Source organism: Physeter macrocephalus, chromosome 10, assembly GCF_002837175.3.
Source record: "Physeter macrocephalus isolate SW-GA chromosome 10, ASM283717v5, whole genome shotgun sequence".
NCBI lineage: Eukaryota > Metazoa > Chordata > Mammalia > Artiodactyla > Physeteridae > Physeter > Physeter macrocephalus.
This window is the reverse complement of record NC_041223.1, coordinates 5,285,099-5,301,141: the sequence shown is the minus strand read 5'-3', so window position 1 is coordinate 5,301,141 and position 16,043 is coordinate 5,285,099. Positions and strand designations below refer to the sequence as shown.

General features: G+C 40.7%; 1 protein-coding gene and 1 long non-coding RNA gene across 3 annotated transcripts in view; one reads left to right on the top strand and one right to left on the bottom strand.

The window, feature by feature from the left end:
• The window catches only part of PACRG (parkin coregulated), a 527,628-nt gene that overhangs the window by 505,944 nt on the left and 5,641 nt on the right, over window positions 1-16,043 (top strand). The window lies entirely within an intron of this gene.
• LOC129392452 (uncharacterized) lies at window positions 8,120-11,926 on the bottom strand. The gene is made up of 4 exons (XR_008618319.1): window positions 11,863-11,926; window positions 11,146-11,286; window positions 8,352-8,447; window positions 8,120-8,212 (listed from the first exon to the last, which is right to left on the bottom strand). It is a non-coding gene; the product is annotated as an uncharacterized lncRNA (long non-coding RNA).

Here is a 16,043-nt window from a genome sequence, read left to right as displayed (position 1 = left end):
GGGAGAGGCCACAACAGAGGGAGGCCCGCGTACCGCAAAAAAAAAAAAAAAGAGGGCTTAATGCCAGGCCAAGGAAGCTGGAATTTATTCAACAGATAATGGTAAATTTCTGAATGTTTTCATCAGAAAACATGCAACACAAGCTGAATTAATGAAGGTTTAATTAGGTGGTTGTAAAGGATGAATTTGAGGGGATAGGAAGACAGAAAGCAGCAGAGACCAGTGGAGAAGTTACTGAAGTAGCAAGGCACATTCGGAGACAGATGACAGGGACTGAGTCTGGTGGTGGCGGGAGAGATGGAAAGGGCGATGAGCCTTGACAAGAGAAGGGGTGTGGAGCGTAGGATAGGTCTGGGTCACTCTTCACACGCTTTTACGAGTGGCGAGTCCGAATTCTTTTGGTAACATAATCCACTGACTAACGTTTGTCATAGAACACAATTTTCACTAAAATAAAGCATAAATATATTCAGAATGAAGGAGAAAATGTAAGAGGAAACTATCATTGGGCCAGTGTTTGTTTTAAATCGTGCATAATTCAGATGACGTGTCTGCTCCCTCGTTGGCTCTCTTAATGTTCTTGAATAGTATTGACTAACCTCAACCAGATTAATTCAAAGTTCTGTTTCTTCCGATTCCTTTAAAAAGATTTTTTTCATTCCTTTTGAGTTCACTGTTATAGAAGATGAATATTACCTTCTGACCAGGTCTCGCTGAAATAAGTAAGCAATCACTCTTGCAAGGATTTTTTCAAGGATAGAAACAGATATAGATTGATCCTGAATGTAAAATCAAACATAGTGCTAACATTTAGACATCTTCCTGGTGTATCAGTGAATTACTCAGGTTACTGGAAAAGATTCTGCATGACTTCCATTTGTGCTTGATGTGAAAGGTTTAACAGCAAGTGAAGTTTCTAGAAAACCCTTTGCAGCATGCTGCTCTTTGGGGAGTTTAATGACACTGAGGTCATGAACAAGAGTCAACAGTGAACTATTGATTTCAGCTTCAATGATAGAAGGGAAGTGCCTTCAATCCTTCCTACCGGGGATCCCTGTACACTTAAGCGTACCTGTGTGTGAGCACACCGTGCAAGCGCCAGCCGCTGTGTGGGCACCAAAGTTACCTCTGTGGTTTGGAACATCTCGGGGCCCAGACCCAGCCCTTGTCTCCCTTCTAGTAATCAAACAGGCTTTACAAGAGGCAACAATTACATACAGCAATGAAATTAAGTCTTTTATGCTCATTTCTGGGTGATTCAAGGCAATGCGGCCTTCTCAGCCAGATTGCTGTATAGTTGACTGTTACACCAGGGATTACAGAAATAGAAGTTTTTGAAATTTCAGTGGTTCCATATATACATGGTCAATTGAGATCAAAAATATAAAATATTTGTAACTAAAATGTTTATCATCCACAATATGGGAATTAAGAAGGCGATATAATAAGACAAACACACGTAATGACAGTCCGCACGACTTGGAGAAAGTCAACACAAATACTCAAAAGTGTGACACGTTAAGGTATGTTTGCTCTAAATACATAAAGAATATAGGCTTAGCGTGTTGTGAGATTTTTAATGGACGTTTTAATCATTTTTGAAAGTTAATAAGGATCTAGAAAATCATTTTTTTCCACATCAGTGAAGAATATAAAAGAGATAACCATGAAAAAAAACAACAGTACTAACCACATTTTGATATATCCTCATAAGGTCTAGTAATAATATCTTCTTGTACTTTCCTATTTTCCAATTCCAACCTAGATTCTATTTTTGCCAAAATACTATCTAGCCTGACAACCTCCAATAGCAATTACAATTGCTATGATCCAATTATTTCTTTAAGAAAAAAAAAGTGAACTTTATTTTGGTTAGGAAACAACTTTTTTAATGAAAATGATCTAAACCAAAAAACCCCGCAACTGTAGTAAAATAGATGAGGAAATTGTACTTCTTTGTATTAAAATATTTTTCATAAAACATTAAAATATATTAATGAGAATTTAATCTCATATAAGAAAGTTAATCTGCTATAATACTGCTTTATGTATGTTTATATGAAATTGCATGGGAGTAAAAAAAATTATGTCATCATAACATTGTTTTGCAGCCCCTACGGAAATATTTTTATAAAACAGTTTAAAAACCATACTACAGAGGGAAAAAAATCTTAAACTTAGTGAGGATGGTAACTTTAAACGATATTTTCATGGAGAATCAAGGAAAATTGCTAAAAACATTTAAAATTAGTCAATAAAAGTCAGGTTGTCAGTGTTGATCTCAGTTTTCTCCAAATGTAAAATGGCAGCTCAAGGAAAAGAAAACATTGGAGAAAACTTGGAAAGGAAAGAAATATTTTTAAGGATCAGATATAATCTTTTTATTTTACAGTAAATTTTCTGACAACCATATCTATGCTTGCATTTAATTTTGGCCAATCACAGTGGTGCAAAATTATTATTAACTTTACATTATTAACTTCACAGGTAATTCCAAAGCTATGAAGCTATATAGAGGGAAAACAGTTTTCATTTAGTTGAATAATATGTCCATTGTTAAAGAAATTACTTAATATGACATTGTTTTTTCTTTTTTTTTTTTTGCGGTATGTGGGCCTCTCACTCAGCGGCCATGGCTCACAGGCCCAGCCGCTCCGCGGCATGTGGGATCTTCCCGGACCGGTGTACGAACCCGCGTCCCCTGCATTGGCAGGCGGACTCTCAACCACTGCGCCACCAGGGAAGCCCAATATGACATTTTTTATTGCATCTTGTTTTCATATGTATCAGAATCGAATTTCTTGGTCAAAATATTCGTAAAGACATTTGGTTATTTTTCATATCGTGGTTAAATTTTATACTTGGAAGTCAGATCTTTCTGTACTTCAGGCTCCTCACCTGTAAAACTGTGGGTAATAGCATTATCAACTTCACAAGGTTGTTGAGAATTAAAATTAAATAAGCTAAATATACAAAAGATGCTTACACATCTAGTGCCTACAGTAAGAATTACATGGTAATTCTTTTTACATAGTAAGAATTAAAATTTGAGATACAATCTTCCAGTTATAAAATAAGTCATGGAGAGGTAAGGTACAGCATGGTGACTACAGTTAATAATATTGTACTGAGTATTTGAAAGTTGCTGAGAGAGTAGATCTTAAAAGTGCTCGTCACAAGAAGAATAATTTGTAACTGTAAACGGTAATGGACGTTAACTAGACTTATTGTGGTGATCACTTCACAATATATACAAACATTGAATCATTATGCTGTACACCTGAAACTAATATAATGTTATATGTCAATTATGCCTCAATTTAAAAAAATTAAAATTTAGATTAAACCGTGAAACTGACATTTTTGTAAGTCAGAAATGGTTGAACATTGGTAATGTCATGTGGTTAAATATAAAACGATGTTTTATTATTATTGTAGGCACATGCACGTTTTAAAATCTTAAATGCATTCCAGTTTCATCCAAAACCTTTCTTTCTCTGATATTTTAATTCTTCTGGATACAGAAATAAGAATGACATAAACCAAAATATATTTAACACCCAATAATCCACAGAGATTAGGAGGTACACTCTTTCTAAAGTTATTACAGGGTCAACCATCAGAAATTTCTGAGTCAACTAGATTTGACTATACTGCCCCTGAGCTCCCTGAGAGAGGAAGCAAGTTGTACTGGAAATAACTGAGCCTTTGGCTTTATATAGATCTGAGATCAAATCCCATCTCTGACAACTTACTCATGTGTACAATGGGTAGATTTGGAACGTTAATGAACACGTCATAAGCTCCCTGAATCGACCCTATTAAGGAAGTGAAAGAAACAAACTCTCGTCTAGTGCCCAATAACTGTCAAGCTTTGGGCCAGGTGGTCTATATAGGTTAGCTCGTTTCCTTCTCACCACCTCCCTCTGACGAGGCATTGACACAGATATTATAATGATGATTATACTAACAAAGAATATTAGAAACACCGGTATCATGCTTACGCGTATGTATCAGGAATTTTACTTACGTAACCTTACTTAATCCTCACGGTAAAACTCACCCAGGTACCTGGGAAGAGTAATCGTTATGTGTCTTTGCTATCATCTTCATCATCATCACCAACCTCACAGAATTCTTTAAGGATTAAGCGAAGGAACATAACTAAGGCTCTGGGCCTGATGCTGACGCCTTGCTCTCCCCAGAGGGTCACTTCAGGGCCCTGCTGTGCCTAGAGGCCCCAAACGTGTTTCCAGGACCATGTAGCGCTTTCCCTGCGCTCAGTCAGCAGTTTGCTTAACAAGCCACAGGCAGGACAGGTCGTCTGCTACCTCCTAGCAGCAGGAGGCCCCTCTGGGAGTCCGAGCCTGGCAGCCAAGGCCGTTTTCTCTGGAACACCTTCCTTTAATACCACCGTCCCTTGGGTTATTGGTAGACTTTTGAGAGCTCGTTTTTGGTAGAATTTCAACTTCATTCTGCAGGAGACAGAGACCCCCAAAGTCTATTCCTTTCCCCAAATTCTGATTTGTCGTATTACAGCTGCAAGGTTTTTTTTTAAGGGAAATAGCAGAATAAATAAAAAGTGAGTCAGTTTAGTTCCTTCAAGCTAAAAACAATTTTAACAGAACTTAAAGGAATTTAGAATTTTGAGTAGTTTTATTTGCCACCTGGCTTTTTAGATCGGTAATGTTTGGGCTCCTAGTTAAGTAGTTTTTTATAGGATTAATCATTGGTTTCCGGACAGACTCAGCACTGAGTAAGGACTGTAGCAGTGTGCTAACACGTGCAGCCCTGCAATGTTTTTCTTGTGTTTTATTTTACCTTGGTCTTTGAGAGAGGGCAATGATTAGACCTGCCGGTGGCTGCTCGATACGAGAAAAACAACTTTAAATGCTTCACACTGATCTCTGTAAACAGCTTGCTTTTTCTTAATCTATAACATTATAACAGGCTGTAACTACATAACAGGAGGTGACAAAAGTAAAAGAAATACCCAGATAATTCAGAACTAAAGGTCACATGCACTGAAATATCTATTATCCAAATAATTATATTAACCCTAATTAATTGAATGGCATGTCAGTTATTAATCTGACCTTGCAATAGCTCAGTGCCAATCAGGTTCAAAGTCCTTTTGTAATGTTTATTTTTACCTTAAAATCTGCTCTCGATGTAATATGCAACTTTCTTCCCACTAGAAAGCTTTATTTTGTTTGTTAAGCTGAAATAAGATGTAAAGACATTTTTTTCCCTATTATTCACTAAAAAGGGCCTGCAAGTTAATCATCTGACCTCAAAACAAACTTGACACAACTGTGCTTATTTGTGCCTAAAAGAGATATCAGTACACCCACTGAAATGCGTCTCCAGCCGGAGGTCACGGTTAAGGTTATTGGCACAGCTTTATGAGGGGGCTAGTGTTGCAGCTGTCTGCACTGTCCCTAGCCTGAAGATACATAGCAGACTTCAGTTTCCACTGCTACTGCTCTTTTAACCTTCAATAAGAACAAATGCTCTGGCTTAGCTCCGTCTGCATCCTCAAAGTCTGTCTCCCAAGACCTACCCAGCCTCCAGCTTGGGCTTCCTGGTGCCACTTTCGTCTTTTGGGGCTCCCTATAGAGTAAAAGATGTAGAAATGCCAACACAAGTTTAAATCAATTGTAGTATATCACGAATTTAACATTTAACAAATTAACACTTTTCACACACAAACCAAAATAACAATGATTTCCTCATTTGTAAATAATCCAATTTGAAGGTAAGCCCCAAAGTCTTGATTTAAGGCACATCGTCAGTGAGGGCTGACCAAACGCCCCTCGAGGTCGAGTCTGTGACTAGCCTGGTGGGTAACTGAGCCTGGTCCTTCATAGGATGACCTAGGAAGCAAGCCCTGGGTGGGTGAGCAGATGGATGGGAGATCACAAGGAAAGGGTTCGAAGAAGATTTTCAGAAATCTAATCATTATAAATGTCCCTCCTTCTGGAGGTGCAATCAATTAAATCACTCAAAGTAATTTGGTGATGATGCGATTTCCCCTACATTTCTTTTTTTTTTTTTTTCAGTAATCGGCAGGCGGACTCTCAACCACTGCGCCACCAGGGAAGCCCCTCCCCTACATTTCTTAACACAGTCCCTCAGGTTCTTTCAATTCCCAGGGTACTACCGCCCTTGGGCACCTCTAGAAGTTACAGTAACTCTTTTCAGGCCACCCTTTGCCCTCTGAAATAGTGCTGATTGAGTCAGGCAAAAGGAAATGAATGCGGGAGATTGAACTCCAGAGATCTGTCCACTGCCTAGCTTCCCAGGATGTTAAGGAAGACTTTACAAGACTTTGTCTTGTAAAACCTACCCGAAAAATAAATAGGCTAAAGAGAAGAACAAATCATTCTCATAAGGGGAAAAAAAACCATGTAGCAAAAAAAAAAAAAAGCATTGGAAAATATTAGCACTCCTTGGTAATTAGAAAAATACTAACGAAAGTAATCTTAAAGTAACATTTTATAGATACCGAATTAACAAACAAAATTTAATTACATCCAGTGCTGTGATAAACAGGTAAGCTCCTGTATTGCGGGTAACATTATAAGTTGGCATAACCTTTCTGAAAATCAATATGGAGATACACATATACACCAATATATACCAATGACTACAAAATGTTCATATTCTCTGAAGCAGTGACCTCACTTCTGAGAATTGTTTCAGGGCAATAATAGAACTAAAAAAAAAAATAAAGACTGAATGCACAAAGATGTTTATTACATTGTTGTCTAAAATTGTGAAAATCTGGAAGGAGACAATGTGCCTAACTAGAGGAGAGTGGCTACATACTTTACACTCCTTCAACCCCAGAGCTGTTGAACAGTCATTAAAAATTACAGTTACGTGTAGTATCATCAGTGTTGAAAAGACTGACCGCGATAACCGGGTGAAACTGTGCTCTCTGCTGACAACTTGTTCCAACCTCAAGGCCTTTCTTGCATTTTCTGTTCAGTGCAGCACGTCCTCCCCAGGCTGCTTGTTGCAAAGCCGCCTTCTTCTCAGCCTTTAGGGCTCAGTTTAGTTTTAATTTTCTCATCGAGACTGTCCTGATCACCTGCCCAGGGGGTCCCTCCCAGTCTCTCTCTGCCACATCTCTTATTTTCGTTCCTTGCTACAACCTCTGACTCTCTCAAGCACTCTTATTCCGTCGTTGGTTTATTGGGGTGTTAATATCTGCCTCTTCCTCCAGAATGTGAACACCCCGTTTACCCCTCTTAGTTCTCCACTCTCTACCCTCAGCTACCAGAATCCTACCCGGCTGATCTTCCTGAAATCATAGAACTTGGACAACTACATCCGAGTTCAAATTAGAACCCCATTCTCGATTTCCTCCTTGGATTTACGTTCCTCTTATCCTCCAGCTGGGAAGCAGTTTACAAACAACCGCTGTTCTGGGCACATGGAAGTGGTGTGTGAGCCCCAGGCGGGCGGGAGGCCGTGGGGGGCAAGGAGCCTCTGCTCTGCCTCTGGTCCACCAGCTGCCCTCTCCCTTGCTGAGGGGCCCCGTCCACAGCCCGCACCCGCGGACATACCCTGACCCGCAGCTGGGGCCGGCCCACAAGGAGGGAGAGCAGACGACAGATTTGCTGTCATCCCAGGGCCCAGGAAGGTTGTCTGTCCACAAGCACCTCGAAGCCACACTCCCTCGACTCCTGAACTCCCCACCATTTGAGCTGCTTCTGTGAGCCAAAGGTCTCTGTAAAAATATGAACAGCCGAGGCACACGGCAGATCTTCAAATCCAAGAATGGAAGTCTTGTCCACAGAGGCACGTTGGAGGAGCAGTGCTCTGCAGCGGATGGTGTTCCCAGAGGCTGGAGCTGGATGGGATGATCTGGGTAGAGGCCTTGGCTGGTTGAAAGATGATAACTCCCTGGGCCAGGTCTCTCCATCGACCTGGAGGTTTTCCAGACTTAATACACCAGGTGCCAGCCTGACAGAAGGCAGCGAGTGTGCCTGCTTGCCAGGACATTTGTCCAGTTCACTCAGAGCTCTGAGTCTACTATGCAAATGTCAGATTTGGGAGGCTGGCTCGGGGCAGGAGCTGAGGCCCGCCAGCATCCCAAAGGACCGAGGGTCATGATTTGAAGAGTCTAGGAGAGAGCCTGGGGGGGCGCTCAGAGGCCAAAGTAGCAACCCATGTGGTGAAGGAGGCGGAGGGGTGACTTTAGCTGCAATAGAAGAAGCAGGAAAGCAAGATTTCTAAACTCCCCCAGCTTGGTCCTCTTCCTACAGGGAAAAGACACGAGCTGGGACACTGCTTCCGTTCTTCCCTCTGTTCTACTGTCACTTCTCCCGCTCAGCTCTTACCTCGTGACCAGAACTAGGCGAGGACACCGCCTCTCTTTTTCTCTCCTTCTCAATTCAGCTACTTGCTCAGTATAAAATGGGAATTATAGGAATTATCTGAAGCAAAAGAGAAAGAAACAGGGTCACCAGGGCTCAGATAGCCAAGGCTGAGTGCCATTTGCAGGAGGACAAGATCTGGTCTTTCCCCCATTCCTTTAGGCACCAATATATTGAACTCTACCCGGGGAGAAAGGGGACTGAGGGCAACTAGTGAGTGTAAGCTTATGCCATAAATCGTTTGCTTCTAAAGCCCTGCAGCCAAGAACCTTGATCATGTTGCAGACAGGGTCCAAGGAACCCATCTAGACCAGAACAAGCTACGCCCGTGTAACAAGTGTCCCCAACAGGGCGGCTCTGTGTTCATGGTGAGTCCAGACAACTGACAGTAAACTCACTCTCCTGCAGGACTTGAAGATAAAGCAGTTCCCCGCTGCTCTTTTTCTGCGGCTGTGGAGTGAACCCATTTTATAAAAGCAAAACCCTTTCTCCATGGTATTCTGTGGGCTAGTCTTCCTGTCCTACCCAGAGGAGAGTTAAATCATAGGCAATCCGCTGTTGCCTGGAAGATGGGATACTGACATCACAGAAACTACAGTAATACTAATTGCTTGTTATATTCCTAAAGACATAACATATATTCTTTTACTTTATCCTTGCACCTCTCCTTCCAGGAAGCTATTATTCCACCTGTTTCAGCCAGCGATTCGGTAACAGGCTGAGGGCATATCCTTGTGCACATGGCCTCAACCCCGTGGGGATGCTCCTGTTTGTTTCCAGTTGGCTTTGTTTGGACTCACCTACCCCCAAAAGCCTGATTAAGAGGAAAGTAACTGTGTGCACTACACTGAGGAATTTTAAGAGACAAAAATGTAACACAGGCAAATAAACAGTCTTTATTCAAAGTTATCAAAAGTCAGCATATTTCACCTATCAGCATTTCCGACAAGCTTCAGTTTCAATTCGTGGGCAAACCCAATTTTGCTGACATGGCAAATTAAATGGCCACATTTTCATTTTGTCCCCATGATTTCGATACCTCTCTGTCTCTTACCACACAGCCAGAAGTCTGACTGGACTTCAACAAAGCCCTGAACATTTGGAAAAATGGAGTCAGGCGAGCTCAGTATTTGCAGGTTGCGCTCTGCGTTAATGTGCCTGGTGGCAGAGTGGATGTCTCCCGCCACATTGAACTAACCAGCGCAGACTCTGATGAAAGTTGGTAGTCAGAGCTTTGACAGATACCGCGAGGTTCTTTTAAACTGAGACAATTGTAAAAGGCTTTAACTCTGTCACTTATACAGCCGTTAACTCAGTTCAGCCCAGCAGATTGCTTTGATTTGTTCATTAAATATATTATTTTTGCATTAATTGAGCTCATTTGATGAGAAAGATTTTCACTCGGTAAAATTTACAGCTAATGGCTTGGAAATCTATTAGATTTTGCACCCAATAATTCATCTTAGAATTTTTAAAGAGTAGCTAGTTTAGGCAAGCTGAGCTAAATCGGAGATAATCGAGGAATCATCTGATCTGCAGAAACGGGGTGATGTGTTTTTTTATTGTGAGCACCATTAGTGACTTTATTTAATTATTTTCTGCAGTAGAACAAAGGGTACATGAAGGCCATGAAGGTCTTTTGTTTTGTGGCTCTGTGCCCCACTGTGCAGGTATTCATCTAAAATGATCTAACCAAACTTTGCTGTGATGGCTATCACCAGGGTGGACACACACAGGCTTCTGAGTTCTGAGTTCACTATAAAGATGAAAGTTCTAACAAAGATAATTTGAGAAGTACATCTCCCCATAGTTTACTGCATTTGCTGATAAAACTTGCTAGAAATCTGAGGTTTCTTTTTTCATTTGTGTACCTCAAATATAAAAAAGAATTTAGAATTTAAAATGGGTTGTATCATTAATATTTCTTGGAAATGAAAAGCCATGATAACAACTGTCATTCTGGTCCATTTCTGAAAGTTTCCAGCATCAGTCTGAAAGCAGTAAAATTATCTCCAATAGGTTTGCATCACCCCTGAAAGCAGCCTTCAGTATTTCCTTTCCAACTGAAAACATTTCTTTGCCTGACTGAAAATTATCAAGTAGCTGGGAAAGAAACTATATTAAGCAAAATTTAGATATTCAATGAAATAGGATAATCTGATTTTTTTTCATTCGGAGAAAGAAAGTTTTCTCTTCTCAAATTTAAGGGTGATCCAAGTAAACCCCACTTTAAATCAAGGAGGATTTTGGAAAAGAGATGAGGCTATCTAACTACACCAACCCTCTCTGTACGTATACTCAGCCTTTCTGAATCCACATAAATACTATCTCCATGGATAAGAACTCACAAGTTTGTAAATAGTAAATAAAGAATAAGAATTGGGCAGATTGTGGGCGCTACTTTTAACATACAATTTACTTAGAACTGAATTTGCTTCTAACGTATCTGGATTCAGTAAACACATCAAGCAGTAATTCATTCTTTCTTTCATCCCTTTCACAAAGATTCGATTTGTATTTGATGCCAATGAACAAGGTTTATAGCATAAACCTATCCTTCAAGAGGTGGTAAAATGTAGGAAAACTAAGCAACATAAAGCACTTCTCAGGGTTCTAGAGTGACATGTACTTAAGGGAGGTGGAGATATTACTGACCATAGCTCTAGGAATTCAAAAGAAAGAAAGCAGATTGTGGAGTCAACTTCACAGAGGAAGTAAATCCCAAACTGGCCTTGAAAAGAAGTAAGGTGGGACTTACCAGAAGGGAGAGGGGAGCATATTCCTATGGGGGTTTTTAAAGACATGAATGAAAATCGCACACTTTGGGGCTAGGAAGAAATCCACGTCTGAGTGGAGCCGCAGGTCTCGTTGGGAAGGAGCAAAATATACGATTGACTTCCTAAGGGAGAGCAGAGACAGAGGGTCCGGGTATCAGGCATTTGAATTTGATCCATCATACAACGGGGAAATGTTGGTTATTAATCAGGAGAGAAGGTGACTAGGAAAATTAATCTGCAGGGTGAATTAGGAAGAGGAGAGTTTGAAAGACCAAACAGACTCTTCGCTACCACCCAGGGTGGGCCAGAGTAGCTCTGGAACTGGGTGTATTAAGCAGACCCACCGTGCACTGCACAACAGCAAGCTGGATACAGGGAAGGAGGAGGCGAAGATGGCGCTGATCTTCTGAGCCCAGATGCAGGGCTCACGCTACCAGTAAAGTCAGCGCTTTCCTCCGGTGGCGGGTGGGGGGTGGTGGTGGTGCAGAGGAGTCACCTGAAGGCCTCCACACAGGCATTTGATTCCACTAAGTACTACTCAAGAATCCCAAGATACAGTTCCCTAAAGGAGCACTAGAGACTTCCCTAGTCCTCATGGACCATGGGAACCTTGAACTTTGATTCATAAACTTCCCCAACATCTGTAGCTGGAATCCGGCTTTTTTCAAAGGATACAGAAAGACCATCCAGATACTTACAAGGTTCCTCCTTTTTACCTTCTCACCTTCTTCCTACTAGTCTGTAGTTACAGCTTTTCCCAACACCTCTGGTCTGACTCTACCAGGCACCCTTCTGCAAGTAACATAGGCATCCTGGACAGTAGCTCTCAGGCTGCTTTTCTGTCTCGAGCACATTAAAGCCTTATGATTTCCTCCTCTAGAAGACTACATAACTAACACCTACAGATCTAGAAATAAGTCGTAAGTGCTCATAAAGATGGGAGGGATGGAATGTGAAGTTAATCCTAGAATTTCCCCATAGTCCTCCTGTATCATACGGCACAGAAAAAAAAGTCCTTGCAATCAGTCAGCCTTGATTTTGTCTTCCTGAACATATTTTGGTAAAGGGTGTCATTATTTCAAGGACTTATAAAGAAGGAAAGATAGCATAATAGTCTGTATCATAAAAATGAAGCCAGGATGAACAGTTTGCTGCCCTGTGAAACACAAATCGATTGCTTGCAGTGAGTAGACTATCTCCCCTGACATTTATTCACCTAGACCCTCTCTCCCGATGCCATCCCTTCTCTACAGGGTTAAAATTCTTCTAGAGTTAGAAAGGCCGAGTCCCTGCTCCCTGCGCACTGCCCATGTTGGCATAGATGCTTAGACCTCTCTTCTGGATCTGCCTATCACCCTTCTCATTGTACTCCAGCCTATGCCTCCCACCATTTCCCTTTCTCAGCATCCCAGAATCAGGTACTGCTTGTGTCACTTTACTAAGTGATTTCACGTCCTGAACCGCAGTGTGCTCCCTGTGGTGAGACAGCAATAGTATCTAGCTCATAGGGCTATTCTTAGCTTTAAATGACATTATGCTAGTATTATTGTTGTTATTATTACTCCACCATGAGATAAGCCAGCAGGAAATAGATTTAGGACAAGAGCTAGACTTAGAACTCTCTGCTCCTTTTCTGTTGAATGTTCACTGAATGTGCATTGAACCATGTGGACCAACAAGAAAAGAGATACACTTCTACTTCACAACTCGGAGAACAGTTTAATTCCATGGCAACTGAATCTATAGTTGTAATTATCCTGTAGAGGGATAAATTGGTGAACCCACCTATTTTTCTCAGTATAGCTTCCAAGTCAAATTGTCAATAATCAGAGATGAACCTAACTTGCTTTTTTGTAGTCTTGACCAAATCACTGTCAAGTGAATATATTTAGAAAACCAACCCATACATTTGGTCTTTATTCTAATAAATCAAAATCTACATAGACTTATTGAAGTAGCAGAATGGAATAATTTTTGGCAGTGTGTCAACAAATAATTTGAGTTTTTGACAGTGTTCTCTTTCTAAACTAGAGCTAACTATATAAACCTTGGTCCTTTGGGTTTTTTTAGAACTTGATTTGAAAGCTGAATTTGATGCTTATGAGATCTGTGACTTACTTTGAAGAATTACACAGATGCTTTGTGATTATCTTTTCAGTTGAAATACTGTGCATCCATTGAATAACCATCCTTTCCAAAAGCTTATTCCAAAGTTGTGTTGTGATATTATATAATGTAATGTTAGGATGAGCAGAGATCACCCAAAGTTCAGTCCCTTCTTTCTACAGGGAAGGTAACTGAGATTCAGAGAAATTAAGTAACCTGTCCATAGCTAACCATCTAGTAAGTTATTGAACATTGCAGCTACTAAGGTTTGAAAAATTATATGGCAAGTTATTTGCCTTTGAAGTTCAATGTTACTTCCACTATATCACTACACCCCGATGTTATCCTTGTTCATTTCCTACAGAATAAGTCTACTTTGCTGTTGCAAAATGGCAGTTGTTTAGAAATCTTCATTGTCTGTCTCAAGGAACATTTAAATATCTAATTGACAATTGGGCCAAGATCTATGATATCTTTAGTTTCACAAGTGATCAGCACCCCCATTGAGGGATGAAAACCTTTCCTTGAGCTTTCGAAAGTATGATGGCTTAGGAACCTCTTGCTTTAGTCACTCAGCTCCAGCGTCAAAAGGTGAGGGAGAGAGACAAACATCCAGCTGGGAATCGAGGTCTTCCTTCAAAGCTTTTATCTTCAGAGGAAAGAAATCTTATGAATTTCATTAGTGTCAACAAGATCTGAGGAGATTTGGAGTGTTTAAGCCTTTGGACATCTCTAGCATGACATATGCTCTGGTTATTATAAGTTTTTGGTTGCAAAACCATTGCAACTTTGATTCACACCCTCCATGAACCAACACTCTAGAAATATCCATTGTACAGTCAGACTTAAGGGTATGTTGAAAACAATCATTTTCCAAGAGAATATGAAGTTAGCCAAGGAAGCTGTGGCTAAGCTTGGGCCAAACAGGGAAACACCCAGAATTCTGAATAGGGTGACACATGTTATCACTAAGGAAAAAAAAAGATGAGTGTCCTCAAAGTAACATAGCAAAGCTAAAAAAAGAAAGTGAAAGAAGCATTTCTTTAGGATTCTAAAAGCAGATAACCTCAAAACATCTTCCCAAAAAGCTTCTTCTCTTATTCAATGTAGAAAAATGAAATTTCTCCTAGTTTGTCTTCCCCTCTTCCCTTCCTCTTCCATTCCCTCATCTCCAGAAAGGATCAGACTGGAATTTACAATTGTTTCCACTGTAATTTTCCAAACTTTATGGGAGAAAGCCCTTTTATTCCAAAACAGGTAACACTATTTCTATAAAGTAAATTGGGTTCAAGCTAACCCCAAATAAACAAGATATTTCTGGCAAAACAAATGTTGACAATATAATCTAGGTCTTGAAATGAAAAACTCCTTAAAAGACAAAGTAGATCTGTCTCTTCTCTCCTTTTCTTAATTCAAATTAAAAAGCAAAAAACTCAAAGCAACCATTTATAAACTCATGTGAGTTATCATCTTTTTAATGAAATCTTTTTCGACGATAAGAGTCATCTTTTTAATAAATATCTGTTGGAAAATTTTAATTTTATTCCACTACAACTAACATTTCTGCTTAAATACCAATTAGTGCGAACAGGGAATTACTGTTTGAGGTCATCTCCAGCTTGTAACTGTTAAATCCACTAAGCCCAAAATTGAAATTTTGTTCAGAAACATCCAACAGAACATCTGTGCTGGTTTAATGTCATCAAGAAACATCTTATCACAATAATATTTGCAGTAGGTTCCACACACACACCCTGCCAAGACCTGAGCCCAGGCCCCAAGGGCTCACTCTCTCTCCAGAGCAGATGACGTCATTGAGACCCAGGCAGAAGGAAAGCTGTTGGCTGAAGCCGGCACTGGTTACAGGTCTTGACAGGTAAAATTCCTTTCAGTTGAGCTTTAAAGCTTTTGAAATGTTTTAGTTCAACATTTGAGCAACCAAAAAAAAAAAAAAATGTCTTTTCTGATCCAGAGAGAATTGATTTAGTTTCTTCTGTTAGTACTTTTAAAAATTCCACTCAGCATTGCTTCAGGGAGGGTGTCCAGCCCCCCCTCCCCCAGGCACACAAGGAAGCACCAGAGTTCTTGCCTTGCGCTGAGCTCGCCAGCATCTAACCAGGGGAAATGGTAGACAGGCGTGTTCTCTGCAAGTCGCGTTATATCCATGGATGCTCTCACACTGAGAAAAGCTTCAGGCTGGACTTGGCCTGGATTCACGTTCACATACCATGTACGCAAAGTGGCCACGCACAAATGGCCAGAGAAGGAAGCGGTAGACCAAAGGAGGGTGCAGCCAAACCATGACCAGTCAGCAGCCATTTATTTCAAAGCCTTGTTTTATGACTGTAATTTAGCCTTCGGTGCGCTGAGAGAATCACTCTGCCTGGCTCGCTGTCTGGTGCTGTCAAAGGCTGAGGTGAATGTTGTTCCATCAGTTTAATCATCTTTTTATTTGTCTGAGGTCTGTGCTACTTTCCACAGTTATTTCAAGTGCTCTTGTACACTTAAGAGGTGACACAAACCGTTGCTGTCACTGAGCGTGGCAAGTTACATCATAAATGGGAGCTTCCAAAAGTTAGTAGTGTGAAGAAAGATTGGTAATGGTAGTCTGGACATCATTTGAGTCATTCATGGCTTATCATTTCCTGATTCACTCTGGTGGTTTTTTTTTTTTTTTTTTGTGATACGCGGGCCTCTCACTTGTTGTGGCCTCTCCCTTTGCGGGGCACAGGCTCCGGACGCGCAGGCTCAGCGGCCATGGCTCACGGGCCCA